This window comes from Procambarus clarkii, chromosome 44, assembly GCF_040958095.1.
Source record: "Procambarus clarkii isolate CNS0578487 chromosome 44, FALCON_Pclarkii_2.0, whole genome shotgun sequence".
In the NCBI taxonomy this organism is placed as follows: Eukaryota; Metazoa; Arthropoda; class Malacostraca; order Decapoda; family Cambaridae; genus Procambarus; species Procambarus clarkii.
The window spans coordinates 1,289,374-1,297,643 of record NC_091193.1 but is presented as its reverse complement, the minus strand read 5'-3'; the positions used below and the strand labels follow the sequence as shown (position 1 = coordinate 1,297,643).

Here is an 8,270-nt window from a genome sequence, read left to right as displayed (position 1 = left end):
AGATTTTCTAATTTCCAACTGTATTAAATAAATAGCATTAAAATATTTTCCACTATTTCTAAATGCCACTATTTTTGCAAAATTATTACGAGATCTATTATTCTAGAGAATAATGCATATAAATGCATATATGCATATAAATACAAAAGTAAATCAAATCTTATCCTTGTATAATATACAAGCTGATGTGAGATCCCTGTCTACAGGTGGACTGGAACTATTATCCAGTAGGCAGTCTACTGTATTTTATCAAACCGTTATTAGTATAATAGATCTCGTAATAATTTTGCAAAAATAATGGCATTTACTATTTTTAAAAGATTATTAGCAAATTTACAGAAATGGTGCATTCGGAAGACAAAACCAATTTTTCACTTTTGACAATTGAGCACCTGCTACATCCAGATTCTAGGGAGGAAAGGAAGGACGATCTTACTGGATCCCATAGCCTCTCCGAGGCACAAACCAGGCTTTTACACAAACCCCCCCCCCCTGCACCCGAGCTTTTTAAAATAGTAAATGCCACTATTTTTGCAAAATTATTACGAGATCTATTATTCTAGAGAATAATGCATATAAATGCATATATGCATATAAATACAAAAGTAAATCAAATCTTATCCTTGTACAATATACAAGCTGATGTGAGATCCCTGTCTACAGGTGGACTGGAACTATTATCCAGTAGGCAGTCTACTGTATTTTATCAAACCGTTATTAGTATAATAGATCTCGTAATAATTTTGCAAAAATAATGGCATTTACTATTTTTAAAAGATTATTAGCAAATTTACAGAAATGGTGCATTCGGAAGACAAAACCAATTTTTCACTTTTGACAATTGAGCACCTGCTACATCCAGATTCTAGGGAGGAAAGGAAGGACGATCTTACTGGATCCCATAGCCTCTCCGAGGCACAAACCAGGCTTTTACACAAACCCCCCCCCCCTGCACCCGAGCTTTTTAAAATAGTAAATGCCACTATTTTTGCAAAATTATTACGAGATCTATTATTCTAGAGAATAATGCATATAAATGCATATATGCATATAAATACAAAAGTAAATCAAATCTTATCCTTGTATAATATACAAGCTGATGTGAGATCCCTGTCTACAGGTGGACTGGAACTATTATCCAGTAGGCAGTCTACTGTATTTTATCAAACCGTTATTAGTATAATAGATCTCGTAATAATTTTGCAAAAATAATGGCATTTACTATTTTTAAAAGATTATTAGCAAATTTACAGAAATGGTGCATTCGGAAGACAAAACCAATTTTTCACTTTTGACAATTGAGCACCTGCTACATCCAGATTCTAGGGAGGAAAGGAAGGACGATCTTACTGGATCCCATAGCCTCTCCGAGGCACAAACCAGGCTTTTACACAAACCCCCCCCCCCCCCTGCACCCGAGCTTTTTAAAATAGTAAATGCCACTATTTTTGCAAAATTATTACGAGATCTATTATTCTAGAGAATAATGCATATAAATGCATATATGCATATAAATACAAAAGTAAATCAAATCTTATCCTTGTATAATATACAAGCTGATGTGAGATCCCTGTCTACAGGTGGACTGGAACTATTATCCAGTAGGCAGTCTACTGTATTTTATCAAACCGTTATTAGTATAATAGATCTCGTAATAATTTTGCAAAAATAATGGCATTTACTATTTTTAAAAGATTATTAGCAAATTTACAGAAATGGTGCATTCGGAAGACAAAACCAATTTTTCACTTTTGACAATTGAGCACCTGCTACATCCAGATTCTAGGGAGGAAAGGAAGGACGATCTTACTGGATCCCATAGCCTCTCCGAGGCACAAACCAGGCTTTTACATAACCCCCCCCCCCTGCACCCGAGCTTTTTAAAATAGTAAATGCCATTATTTTTGCAAAATTATTACGAGATCTATTATACTAATAACGGTAAATAAATAATAAATAGTAAATAAATCAAAATCAGTTACATTATTTTATCTTATTCATAGCATAAATGTTCTCGAAGATTACTAAAAAGAAATTGAATTAGACTACAGCAAATTGGCAAACTTTACCTTGTATCTGTTTCCACCGAGTTTGTTTGGGGCGTTCTTCAACATATCAGCAATACTTGTCTCAACATCTCTTTCAGTTGCATTAGTGTGGGTGTTGATACAGGCTTCTGGAAATTTATAAGAATTAATTAATATATATAATTATAATTCACTTTGCTATTCCCCATTCCACAGTCCTCTCGTCCTTCCCACTTCCCTGTCCCCACATCATCCCCACTATTCCCACTTCCCTGTCCCATCGTCCTCCTTACCATTTTCCCCTCCCCTGTCCTTCTTCCTCCCCCACCATCTCCCATTCACCTGTCCCTTTGTCCTCCCCAGCATTCCCCTGTCCCCACCATCCCCAACTCCCCAGTCCCCTCGTCCTCCCCACCATTACCCTCTCCTCTGTCCCCTCGTCTTCCCCACCATACCCCCCTCTCGTCCTCCCCACCATTCCAAACTACCTCATCCGATGCATTCTATAATGGTCTGATGCTTCCATCAGAAAATTGGGAACATCAAATGATCTGATATTCCCATCACTGAAAAATAAGAACAGCTAAAAAAATGAAATGAAAAAAATAAAAAAATAAACTATACTCATGAAATGAACAGTATGGTAAACAACACAGCTCAATTTCAATGCAATGTCACACAAAATTATTAAATCGAAATGAAAATAAATTGAAATCTATGAAAATTCAAATTATCAATACAATCGGAAACATTGAAATAATATCGCAACATAATATAGTGTGGGTTGCTCTTACGTGCAACAGACGGTGCTGTTTTTCAAAAAAGGCATGGTTTTACCTGTCACAAGTGTGGCATCTATACTTATACTCACGAAATGAACGGTATGGTAAACAACATAGCTCAATTGCAATGCAATGTCACAATAACATTTAATAACAATAATAACAATAACATTTAAATATACTTTAAGATATAATCTAGAAGAAAATAAGAACATTGAAACGGTTCATGAACTCGATTTCAATAAAGGACACTATGGGGAACTTTGAAAAACAGTTAATGAGTATAATTAGACAGACTTGTTGCTAGGCAGAGGAGTAAATAATGAGATATATGGCAAATTTTGCAAAATATACGGCACACAAACATTCATACCCAAACAAAGCAAAATGCTAGGTAAGAACAAAGCAGTTGGCCCGTAGGGGCCAACTGCTTTAGAATTGCTTTTAAAACTTTAAAAAAATTCTAAAATTCTAAAAAATTCTAAACTTTAGAATTGCTTTTAAATACATAGGTCAAAAAGTTTTAAAAGTTTTAAAAGTTTTTTAAACCTCTCGTGTATCATGAGTGTGTTAAAGCATCAGATGGTGCATTCAGATGATGAATATTACCTAGTTCCTTCATCTGGGAAGAATGAACACATATTGGTGCATTCGGATGATAAAAACTAACTACTGTAGTTTAATTGATCAACAGACTGTATATCATATGCAGACTGTATGTGGATCTGCGGGCCACTCCAAACAACAGCCTGGTGGACCAAGCTCCACCAGGGCTAAAGCACAAAGTGATATAGATGTGATAGAGAAACTAGGTCAAATGGAGGAGTAGGTCTGTATATTAAACAGCACCTGACGTGCACAGAGCTACTAAACTCAATGTGGTGGTAGAGTGGTGGGGGGGGGGAAACATTGCAGAAAAAAACAAAAATACAATTTGGTCAACAAAACAGCATTGTTTAAAATAGAAGACATGGGTTGTCATTTTGGGGGTAAGGTAGGTTACATTGAGTTAATTAGTTAGTACTTAGTTTTTATCTTAAACTGGTTGGGAGAGGTACAGTGTTGCTGTGCTGGTGAAAGAACACCTAAAGGTAAATTAAATAATGATTGCGAATCCACAAGAAGTTGACATAATATCGCTAGAAATCTGCAATCAGGATGATAAACTTTCCTTAAAGAATTTGACAAACACTTGCTGATAGGACATGAAGTAAATGAAATGTATGTCAAGTTTTGTGAAATATATGATAAAAGCACAACAAAATTTGTACCAAAGGAGAGATGCAGAACTAGGAAAAGGGGTTTGTTCAACAGAAATTGCGAGAGGGCCCGAGACCCAAACACACACAAATGGAATCAATATATAGCAAGAGGCCAAACCCCCAAACATACAAGCGATGCAAAGATGCGAGAAACAGCAGCAGCATTAAGGAGAGGGACTTAAGGACCATAAATAAAGTGTGAAAATAAACTCGAGTAAATTTTTTTAACTACTCTCGACAGTGAAGAAAAACAAATATTCAGACGATTTGTGTTAGAATCATTAATCTTACACTTTCGGTCATATTCAACAACACAAATACATACACACACATTCCTGTTGCTGTAGCAAGTGAAGAATTACACACACAGATCACAATAACGTGATGCATCAAATGAACAAATCCACAAGGGCCGTGACGAGGATTCGAACCTGCGTCCGGGAGCATCCCAGACACTGCCTTAATCGACTGAGCTACAACAGGGTAAAAGGGTTGAAACCGAAGTTCTACTGAACTTACTGGATCCCATAGCCTCTCCGAGGCACAAACCAGGCTTTTACACAACCCCCCCCCCCCCTGCACCCGAGCTATGTCAACAGGCCGTTCTCCCTCTTCGCCCTTCCGAATGCACCATATCAGTAAATTTTTTAATAATCTTTTAAAAATAGTAAATGCCACTATTTTTGCAAAATTATTACGAGATCTATTATTCTATAGAATAATGCATATAAATGCATATATGCATATAAATACAAAACATAAATACAAAAGTAAATGTAAATAATTTTACCTTGCACCTAGATCCACCAAGCCTGTATGGCGCGCGTTTCAGTACTTCGGAAATCTAGAACTATCTTGAATCTCTAATCTGCAATGAAACAATACATATTATTGCACTTACCAAAACATGGATGAATGTAGAAAATACAGAACTATTAGCTGAATATCAAATAAATGGATTTAATCTATTTCACACAGATAGATATATTACACCGTGTATATTAGGTAATACCTAACATACACGCCTCCACACACACTACATTTGAAATGTAGTCTCAAAAAGACTACATTTCAACAGCAAAGATTACTCCATAAAAAAATAATTAAATTATTGACCAACATGAGAGAGGGTTAGCCAACATGAGGGTTGTGTTGATTGCCTGAAAATATTTAAATTGTGTAATGTATTGAATGGCATTTTTCAAGTTACAACATTTTTTAAATTACTGAACTAGGTTCTAGGCTTTGCTAGGCTTAATTCAATTATTACAGATAAGCCTAACCTAGCCTAGAACCCAGTGGGTTTTCTTCCTATTGGGGAGTGTTGTACATGCCTCGCCTCCACATACACACTAGCACAGCCAGGCCTCGCCTCCACATACACACTAGCACAGCCAGGCCTCGCCTCCACATACACCAGCACTGCCAGGCCTCGCCTCCACATACACACTAGCACAGCCAGGCCTCGCCTCCACATACACCAGCACTGCCAGGCCTCGCCTCCACATACACACTAGCACAGCCAGGCCTCGCCTCCACATACACACTAGCACAGCCAGGCCTCGCCTCCACATACACCAGCACTGCCAGGCCTCGCCTCCACATACTCACCAGCACAGCCAGGCCTCGCCTCCACATACACCAGCACTGCCAGGCCTCGCCTCGCCTCCACATACACCAGCACTGCCAGGCCTCGCCTCCACATTTAAACCAACCAAGCCCACAAATACGTTAACATGGACCAGCATTACACCGTCTAACATACTCTGTCAGATGTAACAACTAAATTTGTGAATTCAAGACCAAATCTATTGTATAACACAGTGTTAGTACGAGAAAAACATTACTTACATTCGAAGCCGTGTTTTAAAATGGCGGCGGTCTTGTACTGACGCTCCAAACTGTGTGTTCGTTTGCGTATGATGAACGTGTGACAATTTACTACAACAATTATTTAATTATTCTTATTCTTTATTTTAATATTTTTAGGGTACATGAAATTTCAAACTTATTTGCACACAATAATATAATTGCATTGTCATAACCTTTATATATTACGGAAAATACGATGACATGAACGAAGTCAAAGTGAAGTTGAAGTCAAAGTCATTCGCCGAACGTATTAGTCATTTTTTTTCATACATACATAGTTGATTTACAAACATAATGTTGGATTTATAGATAGAGCTAGTGCATACAATACCTGAAGCCACTATAGTAGGCCTATATAGCATTTCAGGCAACCGGGCAGTATATATGGACCCCTTACTCAAATCTCTGAATATGTTAGATATTAAGTCCCTGCACATACTCTCATGTGTATTTTATATATATAAAACGCTGCACTGTAATGTCAATCCTGACCTTAAAAGCTTCCTAGAAGGTTGTAACAGATCCCATGAGCACCACACCAGAAACAAATACCTATTTGATATTCCAAGAGTACGACTTAGTCAAACTAGAAATGCTTATTACAAATCAAGAGACCTCGAATGTGGAATGACCTTCCCAGTTATGTTAAAAACTGTACCTCTCCCAACCAGTTTAAGATAAATAAAGATAAATTTATAAGTTAAGAAAAATTCCACAAATCAACAACCCTGTTACTGACCCTGTATTTACCCAAGTCTTTCCTAAATCTAAACTTATCCAATTTATACCCATTGTTTCGTGTTCTATCTTGTGTTGACAATTTTAATACCCTATTAATATCCCCTTTGTTATATCTATTCAGGAAATTGTGGTTGATCTCGAACCCATTGATAATGTGACGACTTATACAGAATTTTGTAACTATATCATCAAGATTGTAACCAGCTTAGCTAAATGTAGTGTGGGGTTCAGTCCCTAAGCCCATATATGTGCCTCTCTAACCATTTAGGTTACAGGGCAAAAACATAAAAACAAAGGTAACTGCAGAAGGCCTATTGGCCCATACCAGGCAGCTCCTATCTATAACAGATAAACACTAAGTACTACCTAATTAACTCAATGTAACCTACCAACCTAACCCCCAAAATGTCAATCCATATCTTTTATTTTAAACAATGCTGTTTTGTTGACCAAATTGTATTTTTACTCTTTTTCTGTCATGTTTCTCCCACCCCTGTTTTTTCCCTTTTTTCTTATTTTTTCTCAACATAATTCATACTTTAATTATGCGGATCAGGACATCACCTGATCAAACACATCAAACATCGTTTGACCACCATCAAACACACACATTTCGTGTGTGTTTGACGCTCACTGATATGTACCAGCGTTGTTTTATATATGGTGCTATTCTATCTTACGCTTTGTTGCTCTTTTTTACCTACGGGCTCATAGAACATTCTATTGCGAAAACATTGGCACAAAAATGAATGACGTACATACAATAATAATGTCAGGACAGTGATATAATTATAAACTTTCAAAGCACTGTATCGCCCATGTGTCGTCTTGTCACCAATACTGGGTAACAGTTCCGCCACTTCCCACACTCTTGCGGGTGGGCAGCGACCATTATTCTACGTTTATATTCATATCACCGTGTTGGGAATTTCATTGCGAGTACATTGATACCAAAATTAACGCTGTAGGACAAGTGTGGAAGTGATAACAATCCCAAGAGTAAAAACATTTTGTTGCTCTTGGGCACTCACGGCGAGTCATCTACGTAGGTATTTATTGGGTGCTGGTATTCATATAACTTTTGGTGACCGTTTTTGCTGATTTTCTTCTAGAGAATGTTATTGCGAACACGTTGGTACCAAAATGAAATACATAGCTCGAGAACTAAGGTCAGGAGAGTAAAAAGAGTATACACATTTTTGTTTTGACGCTTAATTAAGGTTATTGTGAGTACTCATCGCCTGCCTAGAAACTGGAACTAGTAATTCCATCTATCATACATATCCATTGTTTCGTGTTCTATCTTGTGTTGACAATTTTAATACCCTATTAATATCCCCTTTGTTATATCTATTCAGGAAATTGTGGTTGATCTCGAACCCATTGATAATGTGACGACTTATACAGAATTTTGTAACTATATCATCAAGATTGTAACCAGCTTAGCTAAATGTAGTGTGGGGTTCAGTCCCTAAGCCCATATATGTGCCTCTCTAACCATTTAGGTTACAGGGCAAAAACATAAAAACAAAGGTAACTGCAGAAGGCCTATTGGCCCATACCAGGCAGCTCCTATCTATAACAGA

General features: G+C 37.1%; 1 protein-coding gene across 2 annotated transcripts in view; it reads right to left on the bottom strand.

The window, feature by feature from the left end:
• LOC138350124 (uncharacterized) overlaps nt 1-5,989 on the bottom strand; it is a 7,815-nt gene extending 1,826 nt beyond the window's left edge. The window contains exons 1-3 of one of the 2 annotated variants that reach the window (XM_069300427.1): nt 5,923-5,989; nt 4,862-4,939; nt 2,070-2,176 (exon numbers count right to left, since the gene is read on the bottom strand). The gene's annotated coding sequence lies outside the window, so the exon portion shown is untranslated. Of the gene's footprint in view, nt 1-2,069; nt 2,177-4,861; nt 4,940-5,682; nt 5,700-5,922 lie in introns of those variants that run through there. The other variant, XM_069300428.1, reaches the window with a different exon arrangement.
• Between the last annotated feature and the right edge of the window lie 2,281 nt (nt 5,990-8,270).